At 40.1% G+C, this 24,717-nt stretch overlaps 1 protein-coding gene and 1 non-coding gene across 2 annotated transcripts in view; one reads left to right on the top strand and one right to left on the bottom strand.

The window, feature by feature from the left end:
- Window positions 1–24,717, bottom strand: part of DAZL (deleted in azoospermia like) — an 89,540-nt gene that overhangs the window by 16,790 nt on the left and 48,033 nt on the right. The gene's annotated exons all lie outside the window — the stretch shown is intronic.
- Window positions 13,917–14,079, top strand: LOC123830874. Its single transcript, XR_006787820.1, has one exon. It is a non-coding gene; the product is annotated as a U1 spliceosomal RNA (small nuclear RNA).

The following is a 24,717-nucleotide window of genomic DNA, read 5'->3' as shown; positions in this document are numbered from 1 at the left end:
CTATACAATTATATTTATGAAATCACATTTGTTGTGCTAGTTGCATTGTTTAGCAACACATATTAAAATAAATGTATAACTAGTAAAATTTTAAATGTTTATCTGTAGATCTCTTCAGGTTACACTCTCTTAGGGCAACAGGTAGCACACTTTTTGGAGAATACTGGATTAAGAGCACTCTTTATCTGGTCTTTGGATATGCAGAGTTGGGTTTAAGGAAGTAGGGGGTGAAGTGTCAAGTTTTCTGCATTATAAATGAGAGTAATTGAATTCAAAGGGGGAAACCAAGCAAGGCTCAAAAAGTGGAAATCTGAGAATATGGAGGAAAGAAATAATTTTGCAAAGTGAGGAGAAGTTGCAGCTTTCTTTGAAAGCTGCTATCCAAATACACTGGAATCATCCATTGGCTTTTAAAAGTTTGTATTACCAGACAAATTAAGTCAGCTGAGAGTGAAACCCAGACATCGGTATTTTTAAATGTTTCTCAAGTTACTCCAATATACAACCAAATTTGAAACTCTTTGCTATAGAGCTTTGCTACTTTGTGTGGTCCAGACCAGCAGCTTGGCAGCATTTGGGTGCTATGGAATCTCAGGCCTACCTTAGACCTAATGAATCAGAATCTGCATTTCAATAAGACCTTCAGGTGCTTTGTAAGCACATTAAAGTTCAAGAAGCACTGACTTAAACAATTTGCCATAAATACCTTGCATGTTTGGATTTGAGAATGCCTACCTTACAGAGAGCTGACCTTTCCAGCCTCTCTTGCAGCTAGAGCTTGGCATATGACCTAGACAACACTAATGAGATATACTCACCTAAATTTTGAATATGGGACTAATGATGCCACAAAGCAGTGACTGCAGAGAATACATTCTGAAGAAGGGTGACAACAGCAGCATCAACCATGACATCAGTTATAGTCGTCATGTCCACTGCTGTTAGTTGTGCAAGCTGTGCTGCAATTCAGTGCCCAACAGTGGCAGCTAAAGTTTCTTCACTGAACCAGTTTTGCAGCATGATTCCATGTGTCATTCTTGGAGACACAGATTCCTAGCCTGATTATTCAGTCCTTTCTGAGATTCTTTTCTTGCTTAAATCAGCCAAACTGTATGGGTCTGTTGCTTGCAACAAAGAATCTTGACTGAAATAGGTGATGAGTGAGGTCAACCAGAGCACTTTTAAGATGAGGGCTCACAGCTAAAAGATTTATGGCTTTGCCCTGTGACTCCACAACATAATGTCCCCTCTGTTGCACAGAAGCTTTGTGCCAGTAGTGTTTTGTGAGGGATGTCAAGGAAAAGGTCTATTTTTCCTCTGTGTAGCAACATGTTATAGGCAGGACTACAATCAGGACAGCAAGATGATTCACAGATGAAATAATTGAGTAGGAACAGAAGCTTAGAGCACAAAGTGAGTTGGAAAAGCATAAACCATACTCCCAAAAATCCTAGAGAGATAGAAGAGGCATATGCTATTCCCACCATATGTGGGCTGGAGTTTGAACAAATTCCACTTGAATCTGAAGGTATGGTGCCTCAGCTTCTATTGGGCCTGTATTCACATGGCCCAGCATAGCAACATGCATCTTAAGTGCACATGTGCATACTTGCAGAGATGTCTGTCCACTGAGCAATGTTGCTTAAGCTCTCCTTGTGCACCTTTAACCCTGGGACCTGTATAATTGTTTTTTCATTCTACATTTGATCTTGTGAGCAAATTGCCTGAATTTTGAGGTTGGTCTGAACCAAGTTGACCTAATCTTCACAATGGCTTCACAAGACCTGCCTAAACACATAACTTTGAAAAGTGACTGACTTTTTAAAAGTAACAATAATTTCAATAAGCACTAGTACTGATAATGGTGTTTACTGTGTACTAGGCACTATTCTAACTATTTTACTTTTATTTATCTAATCTTCATGATGGTAATAGATACTATTATTATCATCATCCCCATTTTATAGAGATAGAAGCAGAGGTACAGAGAGGTCAAATAGCTTGTCTGAGATTACACAATTGGCAAATATCAGAGTGGTAATTTTAACCCAGTCTGGCTTCTGAGTTCTTAACCATTGTGCTGTGTTAGCGAACTACCCGGAGGAAGAAAGGGCTAATATAGTGAGACAAGTTATGTATCAAATCCCTGGTTTCTGTGTGAGCAGCCAAATAAAAAGGGAAGCTATGGGTGTTTTATAATTTTTTTTAAAGTTTTTTAGTCATTTCTGATATATTTGCATTAGTAAGTGGGGTCATCATCTCCAGCCTTGGTTCACACTTCTGGGTCCCTACTCATATATATATTTCTCCTCATCTCTTTGGAATGGCTTTTTCCGAGTTGAAGCAGCACTGAGGAGACTTTTGCAAATCAGGGAAGCAGAAACTGTTTAACACTCATGGAGGAGCAGGGAGAAAAAGCTGGTAGAATTTGTACATTTTCCTTTCCTCATCCATAGTGACTCTCAACTTTATTTTCATAGTTTTATTCTGTGTTTAAGTTTTTCTCTTTCTTATCCATTTTTGAGAATATATGAGTGTGTTTCCCCTCATTAAAATAATTACAAGCATTAAAAGTAAGGTTTAAGTCCCCTTTTGTCCACCAACTCTGCATCTCAGATCCCTCCCCACTGTGACTAGTTTGGTATAAATCCTTTCAAACCTTTTTTCTAGGTATCCCCTTTTGTATACTTATACAGGGGTGTACAAAAGTAGGTTTATGGTTGTGAGTATGCAAAACAGTTGATTGTGGTATTATTGATTGATTGATTGGTTATTGTATTTATTGTTTTAATTAACCTACTTTTGTTCACCTCTGTATAAATATTTAGTATATGTACTTACAGAAAGTGCTTGTACCGATCAAAAAATGTGTACTCCTTTTAGTATACTTGTAGAAGATGTATACTTATGCTATATATTTGTACTTACAGAGTACATCTGTATTTGGAATACATAATATTTTGTTGTGTTTTAATACAAATGTTATTGTACTATATGCATCTTGCAACCTGATTTTTTTCCTTTAACAATATGACTCAGAGACTTCTAATGTAAGTATATAGATCCACCTAGTTGCTGTTAACTGTGGCATAATTTATGTAACATGGACATATACCATGTAATTTAGCCATTCTCTGGTCAATGGACATTTAGGTTTTTTTTTTCACTTCTTTTATTATTGCAAACAATATATAATGAACCCACCTAATTGGAACCACGTGAATATTTTTCTGCAGTGAACATCAAGAAGTTTAGTGGCTGGGTCATGAGATACACACAATTCAAATTTTAATAGACAAGACGAAACTGCCCTTTCAAGTGCTATGCCAATAGATACTAATTTGCAGCTGTGAGTGACAATCTCATTTGTCTATTCATTTGCCAATATTGATAAATCACACTTTAATTTGTCATCTTGATGGGCAAGAAATGGCATCTGGTTTTCATTTTACTTTCCATTTCTCTGATTGCTTATGGAGTTGAGCCTCTTTCTATTGTTTGCTCTCAGAGAAGATTCCTCTTCTATGAATGCCTTTTCCATAGCCTTCAGCCATTTTTCTTTTGGGTTGCTTGTTTTTTTATATTGTTTTCAGGAGTCTGGCTTCTTCCTTTCTTTTCCCCCTCAGCCCTTTGGGCAAAGGAAAAATTGGTATTGGAGTCTCCTTGAAATTCTAGTCCACTGTAATGAACCAGAGTTAACATTCATTTCCAAGAATTTCTTCCCCTGAACTGGAGAGATGTAAGCCACAAAAGAGAGGAAATCTCTGGTATAAACACCAACTGTTGAATCTTTGAATATCAGCTCTTTCCTGGACATCCTCCTAACAAACCAGATAAGACCTCTTATTCAAATCTGTCAGTCCCTCATTTTCAAAGAACATTTAGGAACCAAAGAATTGCCAGAGAGATGGAGAAATGTTGGGACCTGTGATTTCTAAAGAGTTTTTTTTTTATATATATTGTGTGTTTTTTTAGGCAATGTGGAAAATCTCAGAGAAATCTGCTGTGGGCAACAATGTGCTAAGGTCTAAAATTTTTGAAGTTCTGTTCTTGCTCTGGGTCCCCTCAGTTTAGAGTGACAATAACTATAGAGAAAAGAGATGAGACATCGGGTAAATGAATACAACATTTAGAAGGTCAGTATTTAGAGCTTAGCAGGAAAGTCTCTGGAAACAATTTGATTAACACAAACATAAATTAATTTTGTATCACCCAAAAAATGTTTTCTTTTCCCTTCTAAGCATTTTTCCTTTGTCCTATGTGGAATTGACTGGGGAAAAAAATCTGTCTATAGAACCACCATGGCTTCCCTTTTGGCAAATGCTTTGTTTTGTGTAGCTGCCGCTAGCGTTTTGGCCAACACAAAGTAAAGGAAGTGAAAAGTCAGAAGTGTCCAGAACAGAACACAAGTTGAAAGAAAATCACAGAGTGAAGAAGAAAAGGAGAGAATATACATACTTTAAAAGGAAAGAAAGAAAAAGAGTTGAAGGAAACATCCTTTTGTTATTTCCCATATCTTTTCAGTCGTCAAATTCCATTTGTTTTTCTTTAAATCGATTCTCTAACAGACCTTCCTTTCTATCCTCACCACTTTCTTCTAGACCATAGGACACATCCCTCATTAGAAAAAGTGAGGCCATGTTCTCTTCATTTTGTGCCCGATGATTCCAATAGGTATCTGACTAGAATCCATGCCACTTCAATGTCCATCAAACACTACTGTCAATATATTGCTGTTATGCTCTGTTCACAAACCACCTAGGGTTTCCCAGTTCCAGTTTCATCATATTAAATTTAACCTTTTCAGCCTGGCTCTTAGAGCCCTTTAACATACGACTTCACCCTACATAGCCCTCATTAGACTGCCCATCAGTGTTCCCTTCTCATTCTACCTTCCATATTCCTTTCATTTAGCATGCCCTTCTAGCTGTGCTTTTCCTCTCTCAATTCTACCTAATACTGAATTTAGGTCTTGTCAAGTTTACCCTAATGTGTGGAATTTTCTGTCTATCCCACCTTTACTTTCTTCTCTCATAGCCATTTCAGTGTCTAAAGTACATTATGTGCAATTTTGGATGACAACATGTGTGAAAGTGGGGAAGGAGTATATCAAGTCTTTGGATTTGCATTGGGTTTGTATTGTTTCTAGCACTTAATAACACTGGGCAAGCCATTTACCCTCACGGAAGCTTGGTGGGTAAAAGGTGGGTACAACTGTTTCACCTTAGAGGATCAGTAGAAGCATAGGCTAGGTGGAAGGACAGGTATGTGATACTTAACACCATGCCTGAACCATAAAAAACTATGCTAACTATGCCAAAATTTTCTTTCTGTCCTCATAACCCCTTCTGCAAGAACTTACTCCTACCACAGCCCCAAAAGAGATAACTACCATTTTGGATGCTTTTTGGATAGAGGTAACAGAATGCCTGATTAAAAGTGTTTAAATAATACTGATTTTTTAAAAGCTAAATTAAAATGAAGTCTAGATGTAAGCAGTTCCAGCATTGGTGGTGAGGCTCAGTGATATTAGGGCTCTGAATTAGCACCTCTGGGATTCTTTAGTTAGTACCATAAAGCATGACTTACCCTCAGAGTCAAAAGTGTAGAGGAAGAAAGTACTCTGTTCTAATATCTCTCATTTATTTGGGAGGAAAATCTTTCCTTATAGCCTTCATTTTATACTCATTGGCCAGAACCGTGTTATGTATCTACTTCCATCTCAAAGAGAATCTGGCTAAGTGTTTATTTGGCAAAAGGGAAATACATCCATAATAATTGACTTGGATCGGTCATGATTCATCCTCTGGGTCTGAGCACATTCCTGACTGAAACAAGAAGTGGGTTCTTAACATAGGTGTCAACCGTGTCTGCCCTTTGGGCAATTCAGGATGCCACATGACCTCTTTCTTCTGGCTCCAATTGATTGTATGTGAATGAACATTGACCTAAGTTGAGTCAATCAAATTCTCTCCCATTAGAATTTGAATTAAGAGCTCAAGAATCAGTAGTTCTTGATTCCAATGCCTTGGTGCTTTGCACTCTGTGAAATACCTCTGCATCTTTCAGTCTCCTTTTAGTGGGTTTCTGTTTCTTGAATCACATGAACCCTAATTAGGCTACAGACTCACTTACATGGTCTCAATTAATAATCACTACAGTAATAAGTATTATAACATTTACTATACAGTTTTGTTTTTGAATTGTTTCATACATGCTAGTCTCATCTTACACATAGCCTATAAATTCCCTAAGGAAGAGATTAACCATGTACTTTATTTTTCACAGTTCTTAAACTGGTATTAACCACAAGATATGATGGGCTCCCTTAATACTTGTTGAATGATTGATTGGTCGGTTGCTCTTTTTTAGTTAATATTTCTAACTATTCCAGAAGTAGATACAAATCCACCAGATTAGCAAAATGCAACTCAGATTGTTCATTTGATAAATGTAAAATCTTTTAAAATATACCAAATTGACAAAAGAATAAAGAGATATGCTCTAATATGCAAAGTTATCTCTAAAAGGTAGTACTATGTGTCTATCTTCATCAAGGTAATCAAAATCTTTCAGATTTTCCACATAGGATATGAACGACTTTATCTGAAAAGGAAAAAGTTAATTTGAAAAGAGGTGATCAGGAAAAAATATGTATTTGGCCATTTAGTACATGTTTGTTAATTTCCTGTTTTTGCCTAAGGATATGCCTACAGATAAACTTTAGCATTAGAGACCTCAACTCTGGATTTAATTGTACAGTAGAAATTTTGGATTTTGATTTCCTTTTAGCATAGAATAATATTAATCTCATAGGAAAGTTAAACACAATTTTCAATACACATGATACCAAATTATAAGTTTTCCCTGAAAGAACTTTAAAATATTCCTATTTGATTTAAAAATGAACAAAAACCTACTTGGCTATGTTTTAAAAATCATTTGAGTTTTCTTGACATTGCTGTTCATTATTTAAAAGAAATGCTACTTTGTTAACAGACCATTCAAATGTTTATTGGGCATTTGTACAGTCTGACAAGTAAAAACAAAATTCCCCAGAATCCAGTATCACAAAAGCTTTTGTTTCAAGCCACAAATTAGACAAAACTGTTTTTTCCCTGACATTGAACATTTTACATCAAACAGCCCCAGTTTAAGTAAATATCCATCCCTTTAAAAAACAAAATTAATATTAGAATTCTTTTTGTTTGTAAGAAGATCTAGATTCAACAGGTTCCAGATGTTGCAACTGGATCACAGATGTATCCAAAATAACAATAAAAGGAGTGCATTTTTTGTTTTGATTCCAAGCAGAAACAATTGCCACTTATGAATTCACATTAGGGCCACAAAAACTGTACTCCTGATACTGAGTAAATAAACACTATTGTGCTAGCAAAGTGCTTCAAGACATGATGTTATATAAATACCACACCTTCCTATCACATAATTGGCAGCAGAGACAGATTTCTCATCTTTATAAATCCACTGCTGTTTATATATAAGTGCTAACCAGGCACCAGGATTGATCCATGCTACATTCAGATGTACAAAGAAAAGGTAGCTTCTTTAAATTTAATTTTTCGACAGGCCCCCATGGGGTCACAAACTGTGAGGAATAGAGTACAGTATGAATGAGAGGGAAAGAAGTTCTCATCTGCCCCGTTGACCATATTTCAGTCTCTTCTGATGTCAATAGTCCCCTTTGGGGTGAACTCATTCAATTTGTGCCCCAGGATCAGATTAAGGTTTCCCTCCCATTTTCTCTAAAATATGGCAGCTGGTAGATGGAATTTTTATAAGGCCTTGCGCTGGATGGGGAGGAGGGCCTCTGAACCAAGCTGGGCCCTCACTGGTTCTGACTGCAGCATCGCTGGCCTGGCTGCCTCTTTCTTCCACACCAAGAAGGGATTCTGAAAGATGCTGTAGGCTGGCTAACGTAAATTCAGCTTCAAACCCCCTTTCTTTGTTACCCATCGTAACTACAGAGGTTGTTGTAGCTAGGGGACCAAATGACACACTTCAGGTCAATAAGATACAGGTAGAAGCCCTTTAGCAGGGAAGCCCCTACTGCACCACTTCCTGAATAAAAAGGCAAAGCCTCCTTAAGAGAAAGCCCATTGTTCTGTGCTCTTTTCCTTCTTGAAAACAAAGAGCTTGGAGGGCCAGCAACACACTGGAGACCATGAATTGACAAACACAGCCATGAAAATCATTACATTAGAGATGGAGGAGTGGAAGAAGAGAAGAAAACCTGATAGCATTAGCATCACTGAACTTCAGTACCAGCACTGCTTAACTTAGAATGTAATGTTATATAAAAGAAAAAAAGCTCCCTTACATACCTAGTTATTTAAGTCACCATTTTCGGGGGTCTTCTGCTTTTGCAGGTAAGTGCAATCTTAATATCTACAGTGATCAAGGAAAGGGAGGGTTTTAGATTTAGAATAAATATGTAAACACAAGCATGCATGTTTGAGAGAACTTGAGTGCAGTCACTTTATTACTTCTGCTAAGACTAGTTAATTTGTCCTACCCAAGATGTGGCACTTTTTCTGTTAGTCAACATTACTGTATGGAGGAAGTCATGAACAGGAAAGAAAATGGTGGCTTAAACTTCTGGAGCCCTCCACGACTTGGCCTGGGATTGGAGCTAACTAGTCCATTGCTGGGATGGCTCTCTTGCCCTTGACATTGCCTCTGAGTAGGGAGCAGAACAGGCAGTAAACAGAATGCTGTACCCAGTGCAGAAAGGGAAGGAGGCTAATTTGCATAAGGAGCCAAGGGTCTTGTCGGAAAAAGAGTCTGAGGTCCCTACTGAGATCCCAAACCCTACTTTCTGAGATTTCAAAGTTAAAGAAAGGTGGTAGGGTATAATGTCATGGCTTTGACCAGGCGATGTGGTCCCAATAAGAATGGAACCAAATGATCTCAAAGAAGAACTCAATGAGGGTGAAGAGAAAGTATGGCTTGGTAAGTTAGATCTCACACAAGCATCCAAAGATTTGTAAGGCTTGCTGGCTCTGGTCCTGTTGTTGACTTACTTAGTCTTCACTCAGATTCAGGGCCCCTCACTATGATGCCCCTCTCCATGAGGATTATACATCTACACCCTATGAACTTGGGCATGGCTGTGTGATTTGCTTTGGCCAATGAAATGTAGTGTGTCACAAATTGAGGGCATTTAATGATATGAAACTCAGAACAGATACATGATGGTTATATGTGCTAGGGTATCTCATTTCCAAAGCTGGGTCCCACAGAAGGCCATGGTTGTGCCAGGCATCAATAGAATTCAGTGGAGGAAAATTGATACTAGTGAATTTTTTATTAAGTATCTAAAAAAATATCAAACCTATAGTTATTCTTAGTCTCATGGAATAATTTATCATTAAGAAATGGCATGGCATTACTGAGAACACTGCTGTTGCAGGACAATATTGAGAATAATCAATTGGTGCTCTTCTTACCTCCCATCTTCTCCAAAGTTGTATATTAAAATCAAATTCTTTTTCTTGGGCCTTTCTCTTCTTCCTTTCCCCAACCCATGCATCAGCTAGCCTCTTCTCTGGGTGAATAGAAGCATGGAAGACAAGAAAAAAAAGATGGTATATTTGAGTCTTGAGTTCAAAATACACTGATGAAAGGTAGACAATTACAGGGGTAGTAAAAGGCACAACAGATTTTTAAAAACCCTATGGGGTCAAGAGAAAGAATATTAGGAAGCATTGGGAGGAACCATTCTAAAGGGGGAACCATAACCTCCCACAGAAATCAGCACAATGAGTTTCCAGTCCTAGGAGGCTCTCTAGAAATCAATTACAGGCCTGTCTGGGCCTCCTGTTGTGGTCCAAAGAGGGCTGCTCATAGACAGTTGCCAGCCCAATGGTCGTCAATCATCTAGCATGAGTGGCAGTCATCTGTGCTCTGAGATTTTGTTCAGGGCCCCCCTCTGATTCACCGTAAGTGGATCCAGGATGCTCAGGAATTTCCTGGAATGCAAAGTGGGGTGTGGATACCTTATAGAGGGTGGTGGTAGTGACCAGGGCTTGTGGAGAAAGCTCCTGCCTGGAACAAACTGGAAACAAAAAAGGCCAGCTGAAAATCTCCCAGTGTGCCCCCGTTACCCAGGAATTCACCTTACGCCTGAAGTATAGATTCAAGATATCTGATGTGCACTTTGCTCCGAGGGCAGAATTTACCCATCTGTATTGTGTCTTAAAAGTTATTTTATTGTCTTAACGTTTTAATTTGACCCAAGAGAACTGAGAACATATTTTTACAGAAAAGCCTCTACATGGATGCTCAGAGCAGTATTATTCATAATATCCCAAAGTGAAAACAACTCAAATGTCCATCAACTAAAGAATGGATAAACAAAATGTGTTATTGCCATCATAGAATGGAATAATATTTGGCCACAAAAAGTAACGAACTATTAATTCATGCTTTATTATGGATGGACCTTGAAAACTTTATGCTAAGTAAAAGATCCAGGCATAAAGGACTACATGTACAAATTCCAATTATAAGAAATATCCAGAAAAAATAAACCCATAGAGACAGGAAGTAGATTAGTGGTTGTCCAGAACTGGGGGATTGGAAAGTGGGGAGTAACTATTAATGGGAATAGGGTTTTTGTGGGGCGATAAAAATATTCTCAAATTAGTCGTGACAATTGCATAGCTTGTGAATATACTAAAACTCCTTTGAGCGGTTGTGATATATCTCAATCAGAAATTAATTTGTGATAATATTTAGTTTTGATTGCATGTAAAAATATACTACATACACTTGTTCTCAGTGGATCTGAGATTGAAAGAAGAAAGTTGTAAATAAAAAGCAGAGTCTCAAGAGCTTATAGACTCTAAAACAAGCAAAAAGTGAGTGCTTCAAAATGAAAATAAAAAATCATACTTTGTTTTCTAAAAAAAAGAAGGAAGTGAGCTATTTGGGATGAAACAACTGAATTTTGGAGAAGCCTGCTTCAGTAGTCCCCAAGTGCAGCAAAACACACTGATCATATTGTTGTTCTGTTTCTGGAAAACATGATTTTTTAAAAAAATTATAATGCAGTTAAGGCAACATTTAGGAAGAGACTATATGCTGTCCTTGATCAGCAACCTTGTTTCTGATATTAAAGTAGGCTCATGGTTTTTATTTTTATTTTATATTTATATATATATATTTTATTGATTATGCTATTACAGTTGCTCCATTACCCCTTTCATTCCCCTCCATCCTGCACACCCTCTCCCACCCACATTCCCTCCTTTAGTTCATGTCCATGTGTCATAAGTCCTTTAACTTCTACATTTCCCATACTATTCTTGCCCTCCCCCTGTCTGTTTTCTATCTACCATCTATGCTACTTATTCTCTGTACCTTTTCCCCCTCTCTCCTCCTCCCACTCCCCTGTTGCTAACCCTCCATATGATCTTCATTTCTATGGTTCTGTTCCTGTTCTAGTTGTTTGCTTAGTTTCTTTTTTGTTTTTGTTTTAGGTGTGGTTGTTAATAATTGTGAGTTTGCTGTCATTTTACTATACATGTTTTTTATCTTCTTTTTCTTAGATAAGTCCTTTTAACATTTCATAAAATAAGGGCTTGGTGATGATGAACTCCTTTAACTTGACCTTATCTGAGAAGCACTTTATCTACCCTTCCATTCTAAATGAAAGCTTTACTGGATAGAGCAATCTTGGATGTAGGTCCTTGCCTTTCATGACTTGGAATACTTCTTTCCAGACCCTTCTTGCCTATAAGGTCTCTTTTGAGAAATCAGCTAACAGTCTGATGGGAACTCCTTTGTAGGTTACTGTCTCCTTATCTCTTGCTGCTTCTAGGATTCTCTCCTTCATTATTACCTTGGCTAATGTAATTATGATGTGCCTTGGTGTGTTCCTTTTTGGGTCCAACTTCTTTGGGACTCTCTGAGCTGCCTGAACTTCCTGGAAGTCTATTTCCTTTGCCAGAATGGGGGAGTTCTCCTTTATTATTTGTTCAAATAAGTTTTCCACTTGTTGCTCTTCCTCTTCTCTTTCTGGTACCCCTATAATTCGGATGTTGTAACATTTAAAGATGTCCTGGAGGTTCCTAAGCCTCTCTTCATTTTTTTGAATTCTTGTTTCTTCATTCTTTTCTGTTTGGTTGTTCCTGCCTTCCTTCTGGTCCACTCCATTGATGTGAGACCCCACTTTCATTCCATCACTATTGGTTCCCTGTGCATTTTTCTTCATTTCACTTATTGTAGCCTTCATTTGTTCATCTAATTTGTGACCAAAATCAGCCAATTCTGTGAGTATCCTGAATCACCAGTGCCTAGAACTGTGCATCTGACAAGCTGGCTATCTCTTGGTCGCTTAAAAGGATGGATTCTGGGGCTTTCACTTGTTGTTGTTGTTGTTGTTGTTGTTCTTTTTTTTTTTTTGCTCTGGTCTCACCTGTTGCATATAAGGAGTGGAGTCTTAGGTGTTCTCCAGGACAGGGCAACCCAGTGGCTGGGTCGTGACACTGTATGTGGGGGTGGGGTCTGAGAGGGAACAATGGCAGTTGCTCTGCTCTCCTCAGACTGCAGTCCCTTTCGCCACTTCCCCCAAGCAAACTGTGCTATTTCCTGTGTGGGTGGGCTTGTGCACCCCGTGGGTCTTTCCAACGAACTCTCCTGTGAGGCTGGGAGTCTCTCCCTGTGCCTCAACCTCCCACAGGTGTTTTCAATCAGTGCCCCAAGGCTCTATTTCCCAGCACTGGGATCCTGGGTTGCTCGCAGTGCCTTGCTTCACAGTTGCCGCCTCGCTGGGTCTACCAGCTGCCGCTTGTGCGCTCAGGGTCCACCAGCTGTGGTCTTGTGCACCCGGGATGCCTTATGCGCCCAGTCCCAATGCTCTCTGCTCCCTGCGCTGCGACTCACACCTGGCTGCCAGACTGCCTCTCCTACTGGTCTGGATGAACGTGTCTATTTTAACTCTTTGGTTGTCTGACTTCCATACAGTTCAATTGTCTGTCAGTTCTGGTTGTTATTCTGTTTCTAAATTATTGTTGTCCCTATCTTGGTTGTGCAAGGAGACACAGTGTGTCTACCTATGCCTCCATCTTGGCCAGAAGTTGGGCTCATGATTTTTTAAAAGTCACAAAACTATTATTTTCATAGAAAAATTGTTGTAAAACATAATTTATTCTAAAAATTAAAATAAACTTGATTTATTCATTCTTAACGTAAAATGATTTATTTGGGGTTTATTCTCAGAATAATAAGATATGCAGATCAGATTTAGATCATTGGTTCTGTATGACCTAATTTTGCTGTCTTCACTAATATAATCTAAGTATGCATTTTATCTCATGGGCCCTAATTACTATCCTCTTAAAACGTTACACTTTCAACAGTGTTCTGCATTTAGGCAAGTTTGGGAAATGCTTTTATGGCATAGTTCTCTGCACACCTTTACACCGGAAAGCTGTACTTAAGAATATGTTAGGTTATGCTATGGGAATGAACAATCCCAAAATTCCAATGGACTATTTTTAAAAGTTTATTTTGAGCTCACATTCCATATCTAAGGTAAAGTGGCAGGGGCCTCAACTCATAGTCAGCTTGACAGTGGTTCAGTTTCCATATTTACTCCTGCAATCCCCTTAGAGGGCAGTGCAGTGTCTTGCATGGGCAATTAAATTCAGTATCCAGAAGAATGCATGTCTCTTCCACTCACATTTCATTGGCCAAAGAAAACTATATGACTACATCTGATTTCAAAGTGGGTGGGAACCTGCGATCACACTTTGTGCCTGGAAGGAAGAGGGACTGTTAAACAGCCAATATGTACCTACTAGTCCAGCCACTGTCCAATAGATGTGTAAAGCAAGCCCCAAATATAATTTCCCATTTACCAATAGTAACATTAAAAAAAGTGAAAAAGATTACTTACCTGGCAGGGGAGGTACCACAATCACAAAGGTAGTTTTCCCAGGGCGAGGCTTATCCATTGAACTCCGGGTGTGCTGACTCCTGAGATTTTCCCAAATATGGGAAACCGAGTGCATAATTTGTGGTAGTGGGGGACTGTGTTCGTGCTCTCCCCCCAAAATGAAAAAGAATCAGGCAAAATTAATTTTAATAATGTATTTTATTTAAACAAATTTATCTAAAATATTATAACCATAAGAAATTATTGAGGAATTGTATTTTTTTTAACTAAGTCTTTGAAATCAGGTGTGTATTTTATACTTACACAGCACATCTCAATTTGGAGTAGCCATATTTCAAGTGCTCAACAGCCACAGGTAGCTAGTGTCTGCTACCATATTGATAGGAAGCTCTCCAGTTTGTGTCTAGGGAACAGATCACTAAACACTACCACAAACATGAACTTTCCTTAAAGAGTCTTGTTTTACTTTTTAAAAATTTAACATGATATTTTAGTACAAAATATTTTGTAGATTATTATTGTATGAAAATTGCTCTGGAAAAATAGGCTGTGTTAATCCTATAGCTGTGCTTCTCACCTGTGTATTAGCTAGAACCCCAGAAGAACTGGACCAGGACCTGGAGATATCTGTTCCAGTTCCTGGGGATATTAATTAATTTGAGACCTGAAAGAAGTGATGTGGCCTTGCTGAGCCTCAGTTTCCTTATCTGTAAGACGGCAGGCTTAGGGTAATATTGAAAGTGCTTTTTTAATCTCATATTCTAAGATCCTTGTTAGAATTGCATTATTATGACAAAGGATGGATGTTTTGTTTTGTTTTGTTTTGCTTTTTACAGAAAAATTGGCCTTTTGTACAGCAGCCTATCAAGTAACCTGTTTGGGGTCTACATAGTTAGCTCCAATAGCCATGTAAACTTCATGTCATTACTGAGTAGTCATTGGCAAAAGTGTGTGTGTGGGGGGGTTCTCCTAGACCCCCAACTTGGGTGGCACAGGCAGCTTCTGAGAACTTGGAAAGAGTTGCTTTAGGTTTAGCGATTTGAAATCAGGACCCATTGGCAGTGATGCTCATAAAGGGAAGTCTGATGAATTCCCTCTTCTGGCATTACCACTGGAATCCCACTGGGTATTTCACTTCAAGGAAGGTAGAAGACCAGTGTCCATAACTGATTAATGATCCACAGGGTGGGTCAGAGGCCAGAGGAATTATTTGAACAGTAAATGGGGAGGGGCATGCAAACTTCCTGCTTTCACTCCGTGGGCAGTGAACTAGTCCGGTTGAGCATGAATGCTGATGTATGAGGATCCGGACCTTACTCCTGCACCTCCCAGGGGTCAGTGACTGCTGTGGTCTTGATTTTACTTTGGATAGATTTCAGCACAGGGAGAAATGGCTTGAAAGAACCTTGGGCATAGGCTCTGCATATTCCTGAGTTGCACCTGATGTGTTTTTCAGATGACGCTCAGCCCCTTGCCTGTTCTTCAGATTTCTAGAGCAGCAAGCAAGGGAAACATAAGTGTCTTCCCATGGTCTGCTCTGAATTCATGCACAAGGCAATTTTACTTCCTCTAGTTATTTTAAATCTCTTTCAGACAAGACAGCAGGATTAATTAGCAGGGTTTATTTACTGTTGCATGTGCACTTGGGAATAAAGGATTTAGAACTAGGTCACTAGGTGAGTGTAATTCATTACTAGTGCTCAGGGCAAAATGGTTTATTTAGAAATATTAATAATGTTTTTTATCATATATAAATTGAATACATATGCTTTTCTCTAGTCTCTTTTAATCCATGTAAAAATACACATTGAGTATCTTTATGAGAATCTCAGATTTAAACTGTTGGACCCCCTTTAGCTCAAGGAGGTGGGAAATTAGGAACTGAAAACTTCTTAATTAAAGTCATATTTAGACTTCTGAATCTAGGCTAGGCTTTTGATTTTTGAAGCTTCGTGCAGAAATTCTAACCTTCAACATCATTCTACCCCTTTGGGCACAAATTCATACCCAGGTTGAGTTTCCCCTTTAAGAAATGGCCTTCATGTTTTAAAATGACGTGATAAAGGAACACAAAAGAGTGTGTGCATTTCTGCTTTCCTTCCAACAGAGACATCTTATCAGTAAATTCCCACATTCCCGGATCAATTTCTGGCAAGCAGGACAAAATGAAATATGTAATGTGAGTTCAGGTGAGGTGAAGTGAGACTATTTAATTGGAAAAAAAAAACACCTGTGTTTTTATTCAGTTAGAGCTGAGTGTTTATTTCTGGCTCTATGGGCCAGACAGTCCTATTGAGTGGGCCAGTGCTGCGTTGGGCATATGAGACATATTGGCCAGTTCTCATTCTTGCTCCATCATTCTTAGATAGCCTTTTGTGGGGGTTCTGTCAGGAATCATTGAGGGTTATTTAGGATCTTCTTCTACAGGCCTCAGACGTGGGCCCACAGGCCTGACCCTTCTTGGCTAGAGTGCCTCGCCAAGCCATTGTGGGCTTCTGCCCCTCACTTGCCTTTCCTGTCCACTCCCTCCCTGGTTTCAGCCACTTCCCACCTCGTACACCTGTGGCTGCCCCAACTGCTGTGCACTTTCTCACTCCCACCCTGTCATTCTTGATGTTCTCTCTGACTAGTCTCTCTCGTTCCCTTTTCACTTGCTTGCTACCTGAGCCTTTAGTCATTCTTCAAGACCCAACCTAAATCTCCCTCCCTTTGTGAAGTCCTTCTAAAGTCCCTCTCTCCTACTTCTACCACCCTTGTCAGAAATAACTACTACTTCCCCTGTACTTTCGAAGCACACTGGTTATTTTTCTCTCTTTAGTATAGCACTTTCCACATGGTTTTTGATGCTGCTGAGGACACACTACCCCCAAATTTAGCACCTTGGCATATGGAATATTTTACACTGAAGGAATCAGAGAAACCATGAGTACAACTCTTTGACTTTTACCTGAAGTAGTGAAATGGGTTGCAAAGCAAGAGGAGCCTGAAATAGGAGATATTCCCCACAGCCCATGGTTGGGGGAAGGGGAGAAGCAGATGATATGGCTTAAGATACTTTTCATAGCAATGGCAAGGTGATAGCCCTGTCTTTCCTGAAGGGAAGCAGGCTACTACCCTGGGCAAAAGGCATACTGGCTTCCAGAGTATTCAGGGACTCCTGATGTAGCTGGAGGTTTGTACAGTGCCTGCAGGAGAGGCAGAGAGGTGGAGGTGCTTGTGTCACTGAATCATCCTTGCCCTGACCTAAGATGGCAACTGAAAGAATGTAAATGTTATGGGGAAACTGGCAAATGTAGCACATTGTGGGAGGAGCTTGATAGGAAGTCATGTAGGAAGCTCCAGGTCAGAACTTAAAAATAAAGACGCTCTGAAAGAAAAGAAGATTCTGCCATGCTGCCAGTAGTGAGGGAGAGGCTAGTCTGCTCCTTTGAGGATTCAGCCATGTGGCCTGGGCTGGCCATAAGGGTAACAACCATGCAGTTCGAAAGGATGTAGAAGGGCCCCCCGTCTACTGTGAGGTCTGGTGTGTAAGGGGAGAAGCAGATGATATGGCTTAAGAGGGCGCCACTCAGTTTTGGATTAAGAACTAGAGTAAGAAAAAGGAGACCTGCTGGGAAACCTGCCTGGAGAACATGGCAGCACGGCTGATGGTGCTGGGAATTGCAAGGGCCTGCCTAACCAAACATGGGTTAGTGGGAGATGCCTGGAATGCTGAACTGTGACCAGGAGTGCGGAGCTGCAGACTTCTGCTTTTCTGAAAGACAGTACCTCTGGTGTGTTCTGAAACCGGCCTGGTTTGGCAAAGGGATGCAGGTCTGTGTGTTTACGGATGTTTTTAAAGGCATGAGACTTAATGGCAGAAACCTGCCATTATTGTAAATCTGTATAACCTTTAAATAAACAACCCCCTTCCCTTTTCACCAAAGTCTTGGCACTGGGAGTCACACTTGTTGGCAGCGGGCAGTTGAGTCCTACTGCTGTTCCAGAACAGCGTCGCCGGGGTTCTATAACAGTAGGTCAGAATGCCTTATGTGAGAGGCGCCCTTCCTGTACCTGGAAGAAAGGAGCATCCTTGTCTCTAAGACAGAGGGATTCTGAGAGGAATCTGAGCAAACAGGTCTTACTTGCTGCAGTTCACTACACTTTGTCCAATCACATTTTCCAGCACTTTCCACTCTTCATCAAACACTCAAGTTTAACCAGTTCTTCCAGTCTTTATTTCACTCTCAAGTTTCCTGTATCATGTAAAACTTGTATTAAATAAATGTGTGTGCTTTTCTCTTGGTAATTGGTCTTTTGTTACAGAGACCCGTGGAGAACCTGGAAATGTAAAAGGAAAAATATATTTTTCTTCTTTGCATTTTCATAATCACTTCGCCCTAACCAAATTTCTTATGCTTATGAGGTCCAAGTTTCTGGACCTCAGTTTCATCATCTGTAAAATGTGAATAAAAATAATACCTACCTCATAGGGCTCTCATTAAGATGTGACACTTGCAAAGTCTTTAGTATTGTGCCTGGCATACAGTAAGAACTCAGTCGATGGCAACTAATATTATTATCATTGTAATTATCATCATAATTATTTACAATATGGAACAATGTGGAATAGTGGAACAAGACCATGCATTTGTATTAATCTTTGCAGTTAATTAAAAGCTCTCATAATTTATTATTTCACTGAATCTTTCAATAACCTGATGGCTTAGTTATAATTATATCAACTTTACAAATGAGAAACTGAAGCTCAGAGAAATTTAATGCCTCCATGTATTAGTCAGCGTGGGCTGTCACAACAAAATATCAGACTGAGTGGCTTAAATAACAGAAATTAATTTTCTCACAGTTCTAGAGGCTGTAAGTCTAAGGTCAGGGTGCCAGTAAAGCTGGGTTCTGGTGAGCATTCTCAGCCTGTCTTGCAGACACATGCCTTCTTTCTGGGTTCTTACATGGCTGAGAGATAGGGAGAAAAGGAAGGATGGAGAGGGAAAGGGAGAGAAGGAGGAGGGGGAGGGAGAGAACTAGAGCAAACTTTCTGGTGTCTCTTCTTGTAAGGGCACTAATCCAATCATGAAGGCCCACCTTCATGAGCTCATCTAAATATAAGTATCTCCAAAGACTTTTTCTCCAAATACTATCACACTGGGGGGTTAGGGTTTCAACATAGGAATTTGGTGTGGGACTGGGCTTACCATTTAATCCCTAGCACTTCACTTACCCCTTTCAAGGTTATGTGGCTTGTAAGTGGCAAAGTCAAAAATTAAATCCAAGTTTCTGAACTCTGAATCTTGAACCCTTGTCCTAAAAGCAGAGACATTTCACATTACTTTGAAACTAATTCAGTTAGGGCTTTCACCTGTTATGTTGGATACTTCTTATGATAGATACTCTTTAAATAGAGATCATAGTGTTTTCCAGTCCACTTACCTGGCTCTTGGAGAAATTGAATTTGAGAGTATTCTTCCTTGGTAGTATAGTAATTTCCTTATGAAAAGTACTAGCTAACAGATCCAGGGCTCAGTTCAATTGGAAACTCAGGAGTTGCCAGAGGACCATCAGGTTTTAAGATGCACAATAACTTCAGAAATTATTAATATCATGGAAAGTGAAGTTTTATAAGTTGATGTTTTGGTCTTTTATTTAGCCTATTTAATATGATATTTGTTTTTAAAAAAAACCTAGATATAATGTCATTTTTCTTGGTGACCAGTGAAGTTCAAAAGAGTTTCATTTTTCTCCTTCATAAAATGTAGGAAAGAAAAGATTTTGTTTTTCTGGGGACTTTCATCTCCAAAGCTTTTTACCTCCAGTTGAATATAGTGGTATCTGTTGTGATTAGAGTAAAAACAGAGGTTGTCCTTTGCTCTTTTTTTCTTCTTTTAAATTCTTGCTGTTTCAGGTTTTAGGGTTCATTATTTTGCTGCTCAGTTATGTTTTGAAGGTGAAAAATGATCTTGAAGAGCTGAGTACACTTAAAGTATTTGTTCTTGAGATTTTTATTTCTATTTTTATTCCTAAAGAGAAAAAAGATCCATTTGTTTTTCATTGCAGTACAATATGCCATTTTTGTAATAACCCAGGGAAGGTTTAAGAAGATGTCAATATAGGAGAACTAGTGTCTTGTTTAGGAGTCTGGTGAATGACTCAACTTCCAATCAAAGAGTAAACTCAAGGTCTGCAGGAGGTCTGATAAGAAAGACCCTTACTCTGGCTCCCTGTGTTTACTGATGTACAATCTAGGAAATGCTATAAGTGATTTAAGATGGTTAATTTTACATGTTGTAGGAGTCCAGAATGAGTGACCCCAAGATGTGCTTCTGTGGTCTGCAGATTGTTTTGAGCTAAAGGCAACTTTTGCCACAGGCTGAAGAGAAACTTATACCCTACTGACACCCCACTTGACTACCTAGAGAAATTTGAATTACAGGCTTTGCCCATAAGAGATTATCAGAGGTGACTTCTTTTGACCCATCTGTAGGGCAGAGAAAACTTGTTTACTAGAGATCTGCTCTTCTTATCACCCTCCAATGACCTTTTGAAGCCCCCAAGGCCCCTTACTTCATCCCTAGCTCAGGAAGTCTCTACATACCCACATTTTCTTTCTGTCTCTGAACCTCTTGTGCCTGTGGGGTCTCTGACTCTCTCATTTATACAGAGTTCCTGTGTTAATCTGTCACATGTCTATTTGATTATTAGACAAGCTTGGTTATGAAGAATCTTGAGGATAGAAGAAAATTTGTTCCTCCCCAACAATGCCAACTTGACTGGGCTATGAAGTATCCAGATATTTGGGCAAACATTAATCTGGGTGTGTCTCTGAGGGTGTTTCTGCATGACAGTAACATTTGAATTGGTAGACTGACTAGAGCAGATTGCCCTCCCTAATGTGGGTGAGCCTCATCCAATCAGTTGAAGAACTGAATAGGATAAAAAGGCTGAGTAAGAGAAAATTTCTTCTGCCTGACTGCTTTTGAGTTCGAATATTGATCTATTTCTGTTTTCAGGCTGGAACTGAAATGTGAGCTCTTCTATGTTCTCGAGCCTGCCAGCTTTTAGACTGGAACCTTCCACTCTCCCAGGTCTCCAGCCTACTGACTGCAGATCTTGTCAGCCTTCCTAACTGCATGAGCCAACCCCTCGTAACAAATCGTCCGTCGATCAATCTCTTTATCTGTCTCTCCACACCTTACTGGTTCGGCTTCTCTAGAGGACCCCAACTAATGGACAACTCTTCCACGTCTTCCACGTAAATCCTGTGCTGGCTTTATAAAGTGTCAATTTGACAATGCTGAACTACACTTTCCAGAATTTTCTTCTCTCTATGTTTAAGGTGAGTGACAAGGGTATTTTCACTCAAGATTTGAAAGCACTGGCCATATTGCATTTCCGTGGAGGGGACAGACTTGGGGGGACTGCAGGAGTCACAGGTGCAGGGTGCCAGGCACCTGGGCAGCTCACACACTTCATTGCATCTGCTGGCCCACCTCACTGGTGTGGAGCAGCAGCTGAGCCTGCAGCTTTCCCACCTGCCCCAGGGCCTTCTTTGGCTTCCCTGACATATGAGCCAAGTGCATGACTCACTCCGTGACAAAAAACACCAGCAGGACACCTGCATTACTGAAATTGGAAGCAGTAAGAGACATTGATTCTAGTCCATTCTCTTGGGTTCCAGATTACACTCCTGGGCTCCTGTTTGTTCCTCAGAATGTCTAAACCTTAGTACTCTAACCATGTAGTTCAGATAATTCTTCGCTGTAGGGAATAGTGCATTGTAGGATATTTAGCAGCATCCCTGGCCTCTACCCACTGGATATGAATACCTCATCCCCCAGTTATGAGAACCCAAAATGTCTCCAGACGTCCAGACATTGCCAGATGACCTCTGGGTGTGGCAGGGCTGGTGGAGGCAAAATCGGCCCTGATTGAGAACTGCTGCTTCGTGTTCATCTTCCCTTCCTGACCACTTACAGAAGACTTCAGGCTCTAACACCAGACACAGAGCCTGGCAGAGACTGTATAACCAAATCTCATGATTGTGAGAGGTCAAATCCCTAAATAAATTCCTCCTTGTATATTTCTCTCCTAGTGGTTCTGCTTCTCTGACCAAATCCTGACTGACACCTCCCTTAGAATTTATTGAATCTTCCTGAGTCTTTCAGACCACTTCACTCCTTTACTTCATCCTTTGTAGCCTCCCATGCAAGCCCCACCCCCACTCACCTAGTGAGATGACACTACCTTTGGAAAGGGACCCTCAGATTCATGGGAAGTGGTCTTGGCCTAGAATGGAGACATAACCAGCCACGTGGAAATGGAAATGGAAACTTTGACCTTTGTGCTGCCGGGGCTTCCAAGTCGCTGGCTGAGCTGAGACAGAGCTGTGGAGTCCCCGCAGGGTTCATTACTACTGGAGATTCTATTGCTTTCTTGAGAATCTAAACCTAGAGGGAATGGTTACAGGCTATGTTTTTAAAACATTCAATATATCCTTATTATATACTTTCTCAAAGGGATTTATAAAGTATATTGTATATTTGAGCCCATGAAAATAATTTGCTGTTCACCTAGTCCCTAGTCTCAGGAAACAGAGGGTGCAGTGCTTTCAGTAGCCAGATAGAAATTATCAACAGCTGGGATCAAAGCCTCTGTTTCCTAGCAGAAAGGTAAGAAATCTTGAAAAATTGGTGAGAGGAAGATTGAGCTATGATAAAAATAAACTCTATTCATTTTTTAAGTAAGTGGTGAATCTGGCACTGTGTCTGGTGTTGAGTATCTGGTGTCCAACCAGACAGAAGAGCTCATGGAGCTTATACTGAAGTAGGCAAAACATACATTGCATGAACTATCGCATGGTCAAGTTCTATGAAGGAACACTATGGCACCAATACAGAAGGCTGTGGTGGTAAGGAATGGTTTTCCTGAAGGAGTGAGGGCTCTGGTGAGAAGAAGATGGAAGAGACTTATAAGTGGGGACAAGAACTTGGCCCATCCAGAAATCTGCAAGCATGCTGGAGTGGTGGACGAGGAGCAGAGAGAGGCTACAGAGGATGGAAGGGGTCAGATTGCTCCAGGGCTTATAGGGCAAGTAAGGAGCTTTGCTTTTTTTTCCCCTTAGGGCAGAGTCACTGAAAGTGTGAAAGTCAAGAAGTGGCACAATCTGATTTATAATTTTAAAAGATCCCTCTGGCAACCTTGTGGAGAATGGGTTAGAAAGAAGCAAGCATGGGAGGGGGCTACTGTGATGGCCAGAGGAGGCCAGTGGAGTCCAGAGGAGAGATGAAGGAAGCCTCAACAAGAATCATAGCCGTGGAGGTGGCGCCAAATGAATGGGTTAGAAACATCATTAGAAAGTAGGTGGAATACAACTTAGTGTTAACTTCAAGGTGAGAGCTGTATGAGAGGGAGCTATGCAGGGAGACTCCTGGTTTTAGCAACTCAGTGGGTGTGATGACAAAAAGGAATGTGTACTACTCAATGTCATTGCTGCCTTCACAAGATGTCTACACCATGAGAATTGGAAGAATTGGCATTAATGCTAAATCACTTTACAGAATGGCACTCTACAGTATGGATATAATGTCAAGGATAACATTGGCACCATTTGTTCTTTTTCTGTTGCTGGTTTTTTGGTTGGTTTTATTTAAATGTGCATTTAACAAGTCTAGTGTAGGCAATATCTATGAGTTGCAGTTTTTCAGTACTATTCCAAAGATGGACTTCAGTACAACTCAATTTTGAAAGTTGGACACTTGAAATGTGAACTTCAGGTAAGGCTGGCTCCAGGCAATACAGTAAAGTAGCATTTGTCATATTCAGGGCTCCTTTTTATGGTGGGCCTCTGTCACAGGCTTGTTCCCATTGGGTATCCATTTCTCCTCATCTAAAGAGTGAAAGAAGTTTTCCAGAATAAAACTAACCAAAAGGATCAGAGCCCATGATGGACCTTCCAACTGCACAAGTAAAAGCAAAGGTATTGTCAAGTGCTCCACAGAGGTGCTACAATTACTGAAAAAGGTAAACATGTACACAAAATCTTTTTGTACCAGTTTGTACAATTTTGTAAAGTGACTCAACAGCAAATAGTTTGTACCACAAAGTTTCCTCACAGGTACTATGTTGGATACATTTACCACACGTTTATGCCAAATGTACTGGTGAGAAAAAGAGAAAGTATCACCAGAGAAGAAGGAAGAGGAGGACACAGGCTGGGACATGGAGGTAGAGTCTGACAGACAGCATCTCTCTTCATCCCTGGAGTTGGAGTAAGGAACAAAGAACCTAATTTCTACACTAGCATTTCCCAAAGTTTAACCATAGATCACCTGCATCAGACTTAGTCCTTGGTGCTTTTTTAAAATGTGATTGTGTTAATTAGGTCCTTTGGGAAGCAGAGTCTAAGATGGAATTGGGAGTGCAAGAGGTTTAGTGGGTAGCAACGCCTATGAGAGGTAGAAAGGAGAGGAGGCAGTATTGGGCACAGCGGGGCTTTACACAGAATGCTCATCTGACACCTTGAAGGAAAGGAAAGAGGGAAGGAACCAAGATTGGGCAGGGAGTGCTCAGAGCATGAGGAAGACCTGACAAAGCCTTAGCCGACCCATTGGGGAGTTTCAGAGCAAAGATTGCCCAGCAGAGCCCCACATTGGGCAGAAATGGCTGTGACCTAATACCCCTGCAATACTTCCTCACTGGTTGGGAGAGGTGTGTGGCTCTGGCTTCAAAAACCAGGGTGGATCCTGCAGATGCTAAAACTGGAAGTTGTCAGCTGATTGTGCTCCTCACAGCTGAGAAGG

The sequence above is a fragment of the Phyllostomus hastatus genome, unplaced genomic scaffold, assembly GCF_019186645.2.
Source record: "Phyllostomus hastatus isolate PE091 unplaced genomic scaffold, TTU_PhHast_1.1 phas_scaffold_129, whole genome shotgun sequence".
Classification (NCBI taxonomy): Eukaryota; Metazoa; Chordata; class Mammalia; order Chiroptera; family Phyllostomidae; genus Phyllostomus; species Phyllostomus hastatus.
The sequence above is the reverse complement of the archived record's forward strand: the minus strand, read 5'-3'. Positions and strand labels throughout refer to the sequence as shown.